Source organism: Dasypus novemcinctus, chromosome 18 (genome assembly GCF_030445035.2).
Source record: "Dasypus novemcinctus isolate mDasNov1 chromosome 18, mDasNov1.1.hap2, whole genome shotgun sequence".
Lineage (NCBI taxonomy): Eukaryota > Metazoa > Chordata > Mammalia > Cingulata > Dasypodidae > Dasypus > Dasypus novemcinctus.
Genome location: NC_080690.1, coordinates 84,414,400 through 84,431,612, shown reverse-complemented (window position 1 = coordinate 84,431,612; position 17,213 = coordinate 84,414,400). Strand labels below are relative to the sequence as shown.

The 17,213-nt window shown below is 39.7% G+C and overlaps 1 pseudogene; it reads left to right on the top strand.

Moving 5' to 3' along the window:
• The first annotated feature begins 11,608 nt into the window (after positions 1-11,608).
• On the top strand, positions 11,609-13,230 carry LOC101416368 (low molecular weight phosphotyrosine protein phosphatase-like; annotated as a pseudogene).
• Positions 13,231-17,213: the final 3,983 nt, after the last annotated feature.

The window sequence follows — 17,213 nt, the reverse complement described above, 5'->3', positions numbered from 1 at the left end:
AATCAAAAATATACTCTCAGCAAATAGCAGCAGATTAGAAGAAGCAGAGGAGAGAATTAGTGACGTGGAAGACAGTACATCTGAAATTAAACAGATAGTATAACTGAATGATAAAAAGATAGAAAAAACCCAGCTAGGACTTAGGGACCTAAATGACAATGCAAAACACACAAACATACATATTCTAGGCATCCTAGAAGGAAAAGAGAAGGGAAAGGGGACACAGGGGGTGTTGCAGGAAATAATGGCTGAAAACTTCCCAATTCTACTGAGAGAGATGGATGTACATGTCCAGGAAGCACAATGTACCCCAAACACTATAAATCCCAACAGGCCCACCCCAAGACATATACTTGTCAAATTATCCAATGCTCAAGAAAAGAGAAAATTCTAAAAGCAGCAAGAGAAAAGAAAACCATCACATACAAGGGATGCTCCATAAGATTAAGTGCTGATTTCTCATCTGAAACCATGGAGGCAAGAAGAAGGCAGTAGTATGATATAGTCAAGGTGCTAAAAGAAAAAAATTTCCAACCAAGAATACTCTACCCAGCTAAACTAGCATTCAAAAATTATGAAGAGTTCAAAATATTCACAGATAAACAGAAATTGAAAGCATATGCCAACAAGAACCCTGCCCTTCAAGAAATACTAAAGGGAGTTCTGCAGGAAAAAAGGAAAAAACAGGAAAGGCAGAGTTGGAGGAGAGTGTAAGAACAACAAAAAAGACAAAAAGAGAAGGAAAAAACAAACTAACAAAATATGACATACACAAGTCCTAACAAAATATGGCTAACATAAATAATTCCTTGAAAGTAATAACACTGAATATCAATGGATTAAACTCACCTGTCAAAAGATTCAGACTGGAAGACTGGATAAGGAAATATGACCCATCTATATGCTGTCTATGAGAAACACATCTTAGACCCAGAAATTCATAGAAGTTGAAAGTGAATGGCTGGAAAACAGTCTTACAAGCAAACAATAACAAAAAAAAGGCAGAAGTAGCTATATTAATATCAGACAAAATAGACTTTAAATGCGAAACAATTGTGAGACACAAAGAAGGATACTACATTAATAGTTAAAGGGACAATCTCTCAAGAAGAATGAACAATCATAAATATTTATGCTCCTAACAAGGGTGATACCAAATACATAAAGCAAACACTAGAAAAACTAAGTGAAAGAATAGTGGGAGATTTTAATACATCACTATCAACTTTGGATAGAATGTTTCAAAAGAGAATCACTAAAGAAACAAAAACTTTGAACAGTATATTAGAGGAGCTGGATCTAATAGACATATACAGATCACTACACACGAACACAGCAGGATATACATTTTTCTCACGTGCACATAGATCATTCTCCAAGATAGACCATATGCTAGGCCACAAAGAAAGGCTCAATGAATTCAGAAAGATCGAAATCATACAAAATAATATCTCTGACCACAGTGGAGTGAAGCTTGAAATCTGCAAGGGCCAGAGGCCTAGATTTCTCACCAAGATGTGGAAATTCAACAGCATACTCTTAGAAAAACAGTGGGTCAAAGAGGAAATCTCAAAAGAAATCAATAACTACCTTGAAACTAAAGAAAATTATAACACAACATACCAAAACTTATGGGATGCAGCAAAAGCAGTACTGAAAGAGAAATTTATAGCCATAAATTCATATATCAAAAAAGAAGAAAGAGCAAAAATTGAAGACCTAACTGAACATTTGGAGGAATTAGTAAAAAAAAACAAAAAACAAAGTAACCCCACAGGAAGAAGAAAGAAAGAAAAAACAAAGATAAGAGGAGAACTAAAAGGAATAGAGAATAAGAAAGCACTTGAAAAGATAAACAAAACCAAGAGCTGGTTCTTTGAGAAGATCAATAAAACTGAAAAACCGTTAGTGAGACTAACAAAGAAAAAAAGAGAGAAGATGCAAATACACAAAATAAGAAATGAGAATGGATATCACCACTGACCGCACAGAAATAAGGACTATCATAAAAGGATACTTTGGAAAACTATATTCCAACAAAAATGACAATTCAGAGGAAATGGACAAATTCCTAGAAACACATAAGCAGTGCATATTGATGAAAGAAGAAGTTGATAATCTCAACAAACCAATCACAAGTAAAGAGATAGAATCAGTCATTAAAAACCTCCCAACTAAGCAGTACCCAGGGCCAGACAGCTTCACAGATGAATTCTACAAAACATTCCGGAAAGAAGTAACACCAATCCTGCTGAAACCCTTCCAAAAAATCGAAACAGAAGGAACATTATCTAACTCATTCTATGATGCCAACACTACCCTAGTACCAAAGCCAAACAAAGACACCACAAGAAAGGAAAATTACAGACCAATTTCTCTAATGAACCTAGACGCAAAAATCCTCAACAAAATACTTGCTAACTATATTCAACAACACATTAAACGAATTATACACCATGACCAAGTGGGATTCATTCCGGGTATGCAAGGATGGTGCAACAAAAGAAAATCAATCAATGTAATACACCATATAAAAAGATTGAAGGAAAAAAATCACATGATTATATCTATAGATGCAGAAAAAGCATTTGACAAAATACAGTACACTTTCTTGATAAAAACACTGCAAAAGTTCTGAATACAAGGAAATTTTCTGAACATGATAAAGAATATATATGAAGCACCCACAGCCAACATCGTTTACAATGATGAAATCCTAAAATCCTTCCCTCTAAGATCAGGAACAAGACAAGGATGCCCATTCTCACCCATTCTATTTAACATTGTCTTAGAAGTACTTGCTCAAGCACTGAGGCAAGAACCAGATATAAAAGGCATTCAAATTGGAAAGGAAGAAGTCAAAATTTCATTATTTGCAGATGACATGATCCTATACATAGAAAACTCTAAGAGGTCTACAACAAAGCTTCTAGAACTCATAAATGAGTTTAGTAATGTCGCAGGTTATAAGATCAATGCAGAAAACTCAGTAGCATTTCTGTACACCAATAATGAGCAAGCTCAGGAGGAAACCAAGAAACAAATACCATTTACAATAGTCAATAAAAAAATCAAATACTTAGGAATAAATTTAACTAAAGATGTAAAAAACTTACACACACAAAACTACACAAGACTGTTCAAGGAAATCAAAGAAGACCTAAGTAAATGGAAGAATATTCCCTGTTCATGGATAGGAAGACTAAATATTATTAAGATGTCTATCCTACCAAAACTGATCTACACATTCAATGCAATCCCAATAAAAATCAACATAGCATTCTTTAAGGAACTAGAAAAACTAACTATGAAAATTTATTTGGAAAGGAAAGAGGCCCCGAATAGCTAAAGACATATTGGAAAAGAAAAACAAAATTGGAGGAATCACACTACCTGACTTCAAAACATACTACAAAGCTACAACAGTGAAAACAACGTGGTATTGGCATAAGGAGAGACACAAAGACCAATGGAACCAAATTGAGAGTCCTAATATAATTCCTCAAATATAGTCATATAATTTTTGATAAATCCACCAAACCCTCTCAACTGGGAGAGAATGGCCTATTCAACAAATGGTGCCTGGAGAACTGGATATCCATATGTAAAAGAATGAAAGAGGATTACCATCTCACACCTTATACAAAAATCAACTCATGATGGATCAAAGACCTAAATATAAGGGCCAAGACCATAAAGACTTTGGAAAGCAGTGTAGGGAAGCATCTACAAGAACTTGTAATAGGATATGACTTCATGAACTTCACACCAAAAGCACGAGCAGCAAAAGAACGAATAGATAAATGGGACTTCCTCAAAATTAAAGACGTCTGCACCTCAAAGGAGTTTGTCAAGAAAGTGAAAAGAGAGCCTACACAATGGGAGAAAATATTTGGTAACCATATATTGGATAGGAGACTTATAACCTGCATATATAAACAACTCCTAAGATATATTCCAACAAAAATGACAATCTAGAGGAAATGGACAAATTCCTAGAAACACATAAGCAGCCCATATTGACAAAAGAAGAAATTGATGATCTTAACAAACCAATCACAAGCAGAGAGATAGAATCAGTTATTAAAAATCTCCCAACTAAGAAGAGCCCAGGGCCAGATGGCTTCACAGGTGAATTCTACAAAACATTCCGGAAAGAACGGACACCAATCCTGCTGAAACTATTCCAAAACATCGAAACAGAAAGAACATTACCCAACTCCTTCTATGATGCCAACATTACCCTAGTACCAAAGCCAAACAAAGACATCACAAGAAAGGAAAATTACAGACCAATTTCTCTAAAGAACCTAGACGCAAAAATACTTAACAAAATACTTGCTAATCGTATTCAACAACACATTAAACGTATTATACACCACGACCAAGTGGGATTCATCCCAGGTATGCAAGGATGGTTCAACATAAGAAAATCAATCAACGTAATACACCATATAAACAGATTGAAGGAAAAAAATCACATGATTATATCTATTGATGCAGAAAAAGCATTTGACAAAATACAGCACCCTTTCTTGATAAAAACACTCCAAAAGATTGGAATACAAGGGAATTTTTTGAACATGATAAAGAGTATATATGAAAAACCTAAAGCCAATATTGTTTACAATGGAGAAATCCTAGACTCCTTCCCTCTAAACTCAGGAACAAGACAAGGATGCCCACTGTCTCCACTCCTACTTAACATTGTCCTAGAAGTACTTGCTCGAGCACTGAGGCAAGAACCAGAAATAAAAGGCATTCAAATTGGAAAGGAAGAAGTCAAAATTTCATTATTTGCAGATGACATGATCCTATACATAGAAAACCCTGAGAGATCTACAATGAAGATTCTAGAACTCATAAATGAGTTTAGTAAAGTCGCAGGTTATAAGATCAATGCGCAAAAATCAGTAGCATTTCTGTACACCAATAATGAGCAAGATCAGGAGGAAATCAAGAAACAAATACCATTCACAATAGTAAATAAAAAAATCAAATACTTAGGAATAAATTTAACTAAAGAGGTAAAGAACTTATACAATGAGAACTATACAAGATTGTTCAAGGAAATCAAAGAAGACCTAAATAAATGGAAGACTATTCCTTGTTCATGGATAGGAAGACTGAACATTATTAAGATGTCTATCCTACCAAAACTGATCTACACATTCAATGCAATCCCAATAAAAATCAACGCAGCCTTCTTTAAGGAACTAGAAAAACTAACTATGAAATTTATTTGGAAAGGAAAGAGACCCCGAATAGCCAAAGACATACTGAAAAAGAAAAACAAAATTGGAGGAATCACACTACCTGACTTCAAAACATACTATAAAGCTACGGTGGTGAAAACAGCATGGTATTGGCATAAGAAGAGACACATAGACCAATGGAATCGAATTGAAAGCTCTGATATAGAACCTCACATATACAGCCACATAATATTCGATAAAGCCACCAAACACTCTCAATTGGGAGAGAGTGGCCTATTCAACAAATGGTGTCTGGAGAACAGGATAGCCATATGTAGAAGAATGAAAGAGGATTACCATCTCACACCTTATACAAAGATCAACTCAAGATGGATCAAAGACCTAAATATAAGAGCCAAGACCATAAAAACCTTAGAAAGCAGTGTAGGGAAACATCTACAGGACCTTGTAATAGGAAATGGATTTATGAATATCTCACCAAAAGCACGAGCAGCAAAAGAACTAATAGATAAATGGGACTTCCTTAAAATTAAAGCCTTCTGCACCTCAAAGGAGTTTGTCAAGAAAGTAAAAAGGGAGCCCACACAGTGGGAGAAAATATTTGGCAATCATATATCTGATAAGAAACTTATAACTTGCATATATAAAGAACTCCTATATCTTGAAAATAAAAAGATAAACAACCCATTTTAAAAATGGGAAAAAGACTTAAACAAACACTTCTCTGAAGAAGAAATACAAATAGCAAGAAAGCACATGAAAAAATGTTCCAAATCTCTAGCTATCAGGGAAATGCAAATCAAAACTACAATGAGATACCATCTTACACCCATAAGATTGGCAGCTATGAAAAAAACAGAAGAATACAAGTGCTGGAGAGGATGTGAAGGAAGGGGAACACTCATCCACTGCTGGTGGGAATGCAGAAGGATCCAACCATTCTGGAGGACAGTATGGCAGTTTCTCAAAAAACTAGCCATAGATTTGCCGTATGACCCAGCAATACCACTGCTGGGTATATACCCAGCAGAAATGAAAACAAGGACACAAACCAATATATGTACACCAATGTTCATACCAGCATTGTTCACTATTGCCAAAAGTTGGAATCAACCCAAATGCCCATCAACAGATGAGTGGATCAATAAAATGTGGTATATACACACAATGGAATACTACTCGGCTGTAAGAACAAACACACTACAAATACATGTGATAACATGGATGAATCTTGAGAACCTTATGTTGAGTGAAGCAACCCAGACATTGAAGGACAAATACTACATGACCTCAATGATATGAAATAAACAAGCTGCCCTAGATAGCAAGAGACTGAACGATAGGCTTACAGGAAATCGGAGGGTGGAGGAAGGATATGAGCCGATGTCTGCAGGGGTGGAATTTAAGACGAGATGGTGGTAAGTATGAACACAAAGAAGAGATAAAAGGGGGGCAAGGGGTTGCCTTTGGTTGGGGCTTTGCGGGTTTGAGGGTGGCTGGGGAGGGACGGATGGGTAACGTTGCCCAAAAGTGGGGGGAGGGAGGGGTAGCATACGAACACAGGAGAGGGTCAGGAGTTGGTGGAGAGTAAAATGCCGAGAAAATCATATCAAAATATAATAAAGAGGGTTACCTGTTTAGAATGCTCGGAGGGGAGGGTCTGATGCAGGACGGGCTCCTGTGGAATGTCTAAATGCTCATTCTGCCAGAGTGGGTGACACCATGGGGTAGAATCCCAAGTAGTGAGAGTGGGGGTGGACCCACATCCTGGGGAGGACTAATGCCATCAAATAGAGGGAACTGTATCCCTCGAGAGAAAGGGTGGCTCCCAGGGCATTGGGGCAGTTGAGCAAGTTAGACCCTGAACACTATTCCATCTATCTCTGGAAGTGGCTCCTCAGGAAACGGAGGTTGGCTGTCACTGTGGGCACCAAGGTGGAAGGGAAAATGGACGTTAAATGTGTGGAACCAAAGTAAATGGGGGGTAAGAGAGGAGTTTCTTGAGAGTACACAAGGATGGATATAAAACATGTAATATTACACCATAACATATAGGAGATGACAGACTGATAATGTAAACCATAATGTAAAACATAGGATAACTAAAAATGTAAAGAACTGTGTATCCTAAAGTATGCACCATAATGTAAGCACAGATGTTACCTTGTTAGAAAGCTAATGTCTCAGACTCTGTACATCACTTTAAGTAAATATGATATGAATAGGGCGTAAGAGTATCACTGTGGAAGGGAAAAGGTTTTCTGGTGGATATGTGGGAGTGCTGTATATTATATATATGCATTGCTGTGGTCTACGACTCCTGTGAAGAAAAGCTGAATAATTAGGGGGGGGAAAAAAAAAAAAAAAGATAGGATGTGGAATTTTTTCAAGTCAACATTCTTTATCTAAGTTCTTTATCTAACTTTATCCAAGTTCTTTATCTATCCTTTAAACCCATCCCTATATGCCATTCCCTAGTAAGGGACCATGACATTATATTGGGCTTCAAATTTCGGGGAGTTCTGGATCACAGAGTGTTTCAACAATGGCAATGGAGGGATACTGGTATGGGATACCAATGACAGGTGATATATGGCTGACAGGGAGCTGTACAGAACATATGTCCAGGGTGCATGGTAATGTTTGAATATACTCATAGTGGCAACAATTAAAAACCACAGCAGGGGGGGTACTGGGTTCCTGGCCAGTGGTGCTCTGTCGTGGTCCCTAGGGGAGCAGCAACAGTCTCCCAGGTACAGCGGCGGGGACCAGGAGGGAGTGAGGGTTCAACAGTGAGCCCCTGATGCTAATGACTATGCTTGTGAGCTGATAAACCTAAAATAAGAACAAGGCCTAGAGCAACATTGTGCCTGGGAATTTCCTCCTGTCAGCCTTCATGTTACTCAAATGTGGCCAGTCTCGAAGCCAAACTCAGCATGTAAATGCAATGCCTTCCCCCCAGCGTGGGACATGACACCCGGGGATGAGCCTCCCTGGCAACGAGGGACCACTATCAACTACCAACTGATGATGCAACTGGAAAAGGACCTTATACGGAAGGTTCAATGCGGATCAGCAGAATATCCATGTCTACATAAAATAACATGACTTTAAAATGCTGTTTGACATAAAGTAAGGGGTAAATGGAAAGGAGAAATGAGTTTATATGGCTACGAGTTTCTAAAAAAGAGTCTGGAGGCTGGCAGAAGGATTGCCCTCATGCACAACTGAGCAGAGTCAGAGAGACAGATAAAGCAGATACAACCCCCAGATATTGGTTCCTTTGAAGGCTAAAGAGACCCATGGGAGTTATGGTCATGGCCGATGGGGTTAACTACCAGGGTAGATGGCCCCTCTTTGGAAATGGTGTTTATGTGTGATGAATCTGGACTCAGATGGGATCTCCCTTCATAAGACTTTCATGCTAATGTGCTGGAGGTGCAGTTAATGTTGGGGTTTAAGATATATTTAGGGGATTTGAATCTCTGGACTGACAATGTGATAGCCAGGTCCTGAGCCTCAACAGACTCCAGCACCTACAATCTGATTTATTGGACTTACCACACTCAGCTAAGATGGAGTTGAAGAAGGACAACCACCACATCATGGAGCCTAGAGTGATTACAACTGAAAATGGGAGGATTGCATCCAGCATCCATGTGGAATCTGAGCCTCCTCTTGACATAGAGGTGCAATGGACACAACCAATCCAATGTCCACATAGAAGAGGTGGCATTGGATTGGGAAAAGTGGACATGGTGGACGATGGGTATGGGGAAAGGCAGGAAGAGATGAGAGGTGGAGGCGTCTTTGGGACATGGAGCTGCCCTGGATGGTGCTTCAGAGGTAATCACCGGACATTGTAAATCCTCACAGGGCCCACTGGATGGAATGGAGGAGAGTATGGGCCATGATGTGGACCATTGTCTATGAGGTGCAGAGGTGCCCAAAGATGTACTTACCAAATCCAATAGATGTGTCATGATGATGGGAACGAGTGTTGTTGGGGGGGGGAGAAGGGGGGTGGGGGGGTGGGGTTGAATGGGACCTCACATATATATATTTTTAATGTAATATTATTACAAAGTCAATAAAAAAAAAAAGAAATTCATCAACTCAACAACAAAAGGACAAACAACCCAATTTAAAAATGGCAAAATAAATTGAATAGATATTTCTTCAAAAAAAGATATATAAATGGTCAAAAAATACATGAACAGATGCTCAACATAATTTGCTATTGGGAAAATGTAAATCAAAACCACAATGAGATGGCGGAGGTCTTGGCCCAGTGGTTAGGGCGTCCATCTACTACATGGGAGATCCGCGGTTCAAACCCCAGGCCTCCTTGACCTGTGTGCAGCTGGCCCATGCACAGTGATGATGCATGCAAGGAGTGCCCTGCCACGCAGGGTGTCCCCTGCATAGGGGAGCCCCATGCGCAAGGAGTGCATCCTGTAAGGAGAGCCATCCAGTGCAAAAGAAAGTGCAGCCTGCCCAGGAATGGTTCCACACACACACAGAGCTGACACAAGATGATGCAACAAAAAGAAACACAGATTCCTGTGCTGCTGACAACAACAGAAGCGGACAAAGAAGAAGACACAGCGAATAGACACAGAGACCAGACAACCGGAGTGGGGGGAGAAGGGAAGGGGAGAGAAATGAATAAATAAATAAATCTTTAAAAAAAAAAAAACAACTCCTATATCTTGAAAATAAAAAGATAAACAACCCATTTAAACAATGGGAAAAAGATTTAAATGGACACTTCTCCAAAGAAGAAAATCAAATGGCTAAAAAGCACATGAAAAAAAATGCTCCAAATCTCTAGCTATCAGGAAAATGTAAATCAAAACTGCAATGAGATACCATCTTACTCCGATAAGATTGGCAGCTATGAAAAAAACAGAAGACTACAAATGCTGGAGAGGATGTGGAGGAATGGGAACATTCATCCACTGCTGGTTGGAATGCAGAAGGATCCAACCATTCTGGATGACATTTTGGCATTTTCTCAAAAAACTAGCCATAGATTTGCCATATGACCCAGCAATTCCACTGCTGGGTATATACCCAATAGAACTGAAATCAAGGACACAAACCAATATATGCACACCAATGTTCATAGCAGCACTGTTCACTATTGCCAAAATTTGGAATCAACCCAAATGCCCATCAACAGATGAATGGATAAATACAATGTGGTATATACATACAATGGAATACTACTCGGCTTTAAGGACAAATACACTAAAAACACACGTGATAACATGGATGAATCTTGAGAACCTTATGTTGAGTGAAGCAAACCAGACATTGAAGGACAAACACTACATGACCTCAATGATATGAAATAAGTAAACCAAGCTGCCTCAGAGAGCTGGAGACTAGATGATAGGCTTACAGGAAATTGGGGGGTAGAGGAAGGATGTAAGCTGACACCTACATGGGTGAAATATATGATAAGATGGAGGTAAGTATTTGTACAAGGAAGGGATAAAATGGGGGCACAGGGTTACCTTTGGGTGGGGCTTTACAGACTTGAGGGGGGCTAGGGCTGGGAGGATGGGTAATATTGCCCAAGAAATTGGGGGGAGGGTGGGCAATATAAGAACATAGGAGATTGTCAGGTATTTGGTTGAGAGTACAATGCTGAGAAAACCTTTTCAAAAATATAATAAGGAAAGTTACCTGTTTAAGATGCTTACAGGGGATAATCTGATGCAGGACAGACTCCTAGGGAATATGTGAATGCTCATTTTGCCATAATGGGTTATATCATTGGATAGAGACCCATACAATGAGAGTGAAGGTATACCCACATCCTGGGGAGGACTGATGCCCTCAAATAGAGGGAACTGTATCTCTCAAGAGAAATGGTGTCTCCCAGTGCATTAGGGCAGTTGAGCATGTCAAGTCCTCAACACTGTTGCAAGTATCTCTGAACATGGCCCTTCAAACAATGAAGATTGACAGTCACTGTGGGCTCTAAGGGGAGAGGGAAATAGGTATTGAATAGATGGAACCAATGTACCTGTGGGCAATAGAAGTGTTCCACAAGAGTACGCAAGGATGGATAGAAGATATGTAAAATTACACCAAAAATATATAGGGGCTGATAGGCTAAAATGTAAATCATACTGTAAAACATAAGATAACTAAAAATTTAGAAAATTGTATAGTCTAAAATATAAACCACAATGTAAACACAAATGTTACCTTGTTTGAAAGCTATTGTCTCAGTATCTGTACATCAGTTTCAGTAAATATAGTATGAATATGTAAAAAGATTATTGCTGTGAAAGGGAAAAGGGTTTTATGTTGGATATGTGGGAGTACTGTATATTGTATATATGAATTACTGTGATCTAAAATTCTTGTGGCCTTGAACCTGAGGCGATGGCAGAGCAGGCGACCAAGTCGGTGCTGTTCGTCTGTCTGGGTAACATTTGTCAGTCACCCATTGCAGAAGCAGTTTTCAGAAAACTTGTAACTGATCTAAATATTTCAGATAATTGGAGAATAGACAGTGCTGCAACATCCACATATGAGATAGGAAACCCTCCTGATTATCGAGGGCAAAATTGCATGAAGAAGCATGGTATTCCTATGAGACATGTTGCCCGGCAGATGATACATGAACTATCTTAAACAGCTACAAAATTATTTCTGGAGACTGTCAGAAGGATTGCCCTTATGCACAACTGAGCAGAGTCTAAGAGACAGATAAAGAATATACAATCCCCAGGTATTGGTTCCATGGAGGACTAAAGAGACCCACGGGTTCTATGGGCATGGCAGATGGGGTTCACTGCCATGTCAGATGGCCCTTCTTTGGAGCTGGTGTTTCTGCGTGATGAAACTGGACTCAGATGGGATCTCTTTTCATAAGACTTTCATGGTACTTTACTGGAATTGTAGTTGGTGTTGGGGTTTAAGATATATTTAGAGGATTTGAATCTCTGGACTGACAATATGATAGCCAGGCCCTGAGCCTCAACAGACTCCAGCTCCTACACTCTGAGTTATTGGACTCACCTCACTCAGCTAAGATGGAGTTGAAGAAGGACAACCACCACACCATGGAGCCTAGAGTGCCTACAACTGAAAGCAGGAGGATTGCATCCAGTATCCATGTGGAATCTGGGCCTCCTCTTGACATAGAGGTGCAACGGACACAACCAATCCAAGATCCACAGAGAAAAGGTGGCATTGGAGTGGGAAAAGTGGACATGGTGGCTGATGGGTATGGGGAATGACAGGAAGAGATGAGATGTGGAGGCGCCTTCGGGACTTGTAGTTGCCCTAGATCGTGCTTCAGGGGCAATCACCAGACATTGTAAATCCTCCCAGGGCCCACTGGATGGAATGGGGGAGAGTATGGGCCATGATGTGGACCATTGACCATGAGGTGCAGAGATGCCCAGAGATGTACTTACCAAATGCAATGAATGTGTCATGATGATGGGAGTGAATGTTGCTGGGGGCGGGAGTGGTGGGTGGGAGTGGTGGGGTTGAATGGGACCTCATATATATTTTTTTAATGTAATATTTTTACAAAATCAATTTAAAAAAAAAAAGTATGGAGAAGATACCAGGGATTTAACCTGGGACCTCGTATGTGTGAAGCACATCTTCAACTACTGAGCTACTCACTCCACTTCAGTTTTTCTGAATATATTCCTAATAAAGGGATTGCTGGATCATAAGACAGTTCTGTGTTCAGCTTCTTGAGCCTTTCTTCAGCTCCAGTATAACAATTTAAATATTACCACAGAAGACTTTGCCACATTTGATTATATACTATGTATGGATGAAAGCAATCTGAGAGACTTGAATAACAAAAGTAATAGTGTTAAAAACTGCAAAGCTAAAATTGAACTACTTGGAAGCTATGATCCACAAAAACAACTTATTATTGAAGATCCCTATTATGGGAATGACTCCAACTTTAAGACTGTACCAGCAGTGTGTTAGGTGCTGCAAAGCATTTTTGGAGAAGTCACAGTAAAGCTGCATCCATTCGTTAATGAAGGCTGAAATGATTAACATCGTTACAGTGATGGTCTAGATTTTTCAATCAGTGTGTTAAAGTAACATTTCATCGCTCAAGGCTACAACTGTTTTTCTTTTTTTTTTTTAATTACTATTTCTCATCTTAAACAATTTTGATGGAAATCAGTGTTGTGTTTGGCAGAAGAGTTAATAAAAATCTTTGATTCAGACAAAAAAATTATTGTGAAGATAAGCTTAATAATAGGAAAAAGAAAAGAAAAAGATAGGATGTAGATACTGAGGAAAAGACGGAAGTAGTTGCCTTGCCAATTTGCATACAGGGCAACACTTATTGCAGTGATGGAAGGCAAAACATCAAAAACAAAGCTTTTGCATTTTTTAATTTTTTGATACTCCAATTTATTTTTACCATAATTTTTCCAAATTAATATGTATTCTATATCCAACCTTTAAACTCAGTGCTATATTCCATTTTACTATTAATGGAACCTGGCAAAAAACTTTTCAGGAAGTTTTGGATCACAGAGAGGTTCAACAATGGCAGGGGAGGAATACTGGTGTGGGATGTTATTGACAGGGACACATGGTTGTCAAGGAGTCCTACAGGGCATATATCCAGGGTACATAAAAATGTTTGGATATTTTCATAGTGGCTACAATTAAAAACAACAACTGAGGGAGTTCTGAATTCCTAGCCAGGGGAGCTCTACCACAGTACCTAAGGGAACAGCAACAATCCCCCAAGTGCAACAGCAAAGACAAAAAAAGAAGGAAGGTCCAATAATGAGCCCCTGATACTGACTATGCTTGTGAGCCTGTGCACCTGAAATAAGAACAAGGCCTAGAGCTGCAGGGTGCCTAAGAGTTACCTCCTGAGAGCCTCCGTGTTGTTCAAATGTGGTCAATCTCAAAGCCAAACTCAGCATGTAAATGCATTGCCTTCCCCCCAGCATGGGGCATGACTCCCAGGGATGAGCCTCCCTGGTGCCGAGGGATTACTCCCAAGTACCAGCTGATGATGTAACTAGAAAATGACCTTGAATAAAAGGGTCAACTCAGATCAACAGAATATCTCAGTCTACATATAATACCAGGAGTTAAAAATGCTTTTTGACCTGAATAAAAGGGGGAAATTGAAAGGACAAATGAGTTTATATGGCTATGAGTCTCTAAAAAAGAGCCAGGAGGTTATCAAAGGGGTCGCCCTTATGCCCAACTCAGCAGAGTCCCAGAGACAGATAAAGTAGATATAACCTCAGGTATCAGTTCTTCTGAGGGCTACAGAGACCCACAGGTTCTATGATCATGGCAGATGGAGTTCAGTGCCATGTCAGTTGGCCCTACTTTGGAGCTGGTGTTTCTGTGTGATGGAGCTGGACTCACATGTGATCTTTGCTCACAAGCCACTCCTGTTACTTTTACCAGATCTTTAGTTGGCACTGGGGTTTAGTGTATACCCAGGGGACCTGAATCTCTGGACTGACCATGTGATAGCCAGGACCTGAGCCTCAACAGACTTGCAACTCCTACACTCTGGCTTATTGGACTTACTCCACTCAGCTAACACGGAGGTGAAGGTCAATCACCACACCAGGGAGCCAAGAGTGCCTACAACTGAAAGCAAGAGAATTGCACCCATCATCCATGTGGAATCTAAGCCCCCTCTTGATATAGAGGTGGAGTAGACACAAACATTCCAAGGTCCACAGGGAGGAAGAATAGAGTATGGATTAGCGTGGGCTGGCTGATATTCTACTCATGAACTATTGTGATTAGTAATCAAAGAAAATGTGGCACTGGTGTGGGGAAAATGGCCATAGTGGCTTCTGGGGGTAGGGAGTGGGAGGAAGAGATGAGATGAGATGTGGGGGCATTTTCGGGACTCGGGGTTGTCCTGGGTGGTGCTGCAGGGATGGTTACCGGACATTGTGTGTCCTCCCATGGCTCACTAGGTGGACTGTGAGAGAGTGTGGGCTATGGTGTAGACCATTGACCATGGGGTACAGCAGTGCTCAGAGATGTATTCACCAAGTGCAGTGAATGTCTCATGATGATGGAGGAGGTTGTTGTTATGGGGGGAGGAATGGGAGAGGGGAGTGAGGGTATGTGGAGACCTCATGTTTTTTTTTAATGTAACATTAAAAAAATAAATAAAGTAGCATAATGTGAAGGAAAAAAAAAAGATTTCTATCCTACCAAAACTTAGCTACAGATTCAATGCAATCCCAATAAAAAATCAACACATCATTCTTTAATGAACTAGAGAAATTATGAAATGTATTTGGGAAGGAAAGAGGCCCCAAATAGCCAAAGTCATATTATAAAAGAAAAATGAAATTGGAGGATTCACACTTCCTGACTTCAAAACATACTACAAAGCTACAGTAGTGAAGTAGCATGCTATTGGCACAAGGAGAGACACACTGACCAATGGAACTGAATTGAGAGTTCTGACATAGATCCTCATATATACACTCACCTGATATTCGAAAAGGCCACCAAACCCTCACAACTGGGAGAGAAAGCCCTCTTCAACAAATGGTGCCTGAAGAACTGGATATCCATATGTAAAAGAATGAAAGAGGATTACCAACATACACCTTATACAAAGAAAAACTCAAGATGAACCAAAGATCTCAATATAAGAGCCAAGACCATAAAGACCTTGGAAAGCAAAGTAGGGAAGCATCTACAGGACCTTGAAATAGGAAATGGCTTCATGAACTTCACACCCAAAGCACGAGCAGCAAAAGAACAAATAGATAAATGGGACTTCCTCAAAATTAAAGCCTTCTGCACCTCAAAGGAGTTTGTCAGGAGAGTGAAAAGAGAGCCTACACAATGGGAGAAAATATTGGGTAACCATATATCTGATAGGAGACTTATAACCTGCATATATAAAGAACTCCTATATCTTGAAAATAAAAAGACAAACAACCCATTTAAAAAATGGGGAAAAGATTTGAACAGATGCTTCTTCAAAGATGATATACGAATGGCTCAAAAACACATGAAAAAATGCTCACAATCCCTAGTTATTAGGGAAATGCAAATCAAAACAACGAGATCCCATCTTACTCCCATAAGACTGGCAGCTATGAAAAAATCAGAAGACTACAATTGTTGGAGAGGATGTGGAGGAATGGGAACCCTCATTTACTGCTGGTGGGAATGCAGAAGGGTCCAGCCTTTCTGGAGACAGTTTGGCAGTTTCTCAAAAAACTAGTTATAGATTTGCCATATGACCCAGCAATTCCACTGCTGGGTATGTACCCAGAATATCTGAAAACAAGGACACAAACCAATATATGCACACCAATGTTCATAGCAGCACTATTCACTATTGCCAAAAGTTGGAATCAACCCAAATGCCCATCAACAGATGAATGGATAAATACAATGTGGTGTATACATACAATGGAATACTACTCAGATATAAGAACGAATACACTACAAACACATGTGATAACATGGATGAATCTTGAGAACCTTATGTTGAGTGAAGCAACCCAGGCATTGAAGGACAAATACTACATGACCTCTCTGATACAAAATAAGTAAACCAAGTTGTCTCAGAGAGCTAGAGACTGGATGATAAACTTGAAGATAGTTGTGGGTAGAGGAAGGTTGTGAGCTGACATCTATATGGGTGAAATCTATGATAAGCTGGAGGTAAGTATTTGTACAGGGAAAGGATAAAATGGGGGCATAGGGATAACTTTGGGTGGGGCTGTGTGGGCTTTAGGGGTGCTAGGGATGGGAGGATGGATCAGATTGCCCAAGAAATTGGAGAGAAGTGAGGGGGACATTTGATCTTGGGAGATTGTCAGGTATGTGGTTGAAATTGTGGTGCAGAGAAAACTCTTTAGAGAATGTAATATGGAAGGTTGCCTGTTTGGAATGCTTAAGGAGGGGGGCATCTGACACAGGGCAAGCTTCTGGGGATTGTGTGAGTGCTCATTTTATCATAGTGGATTA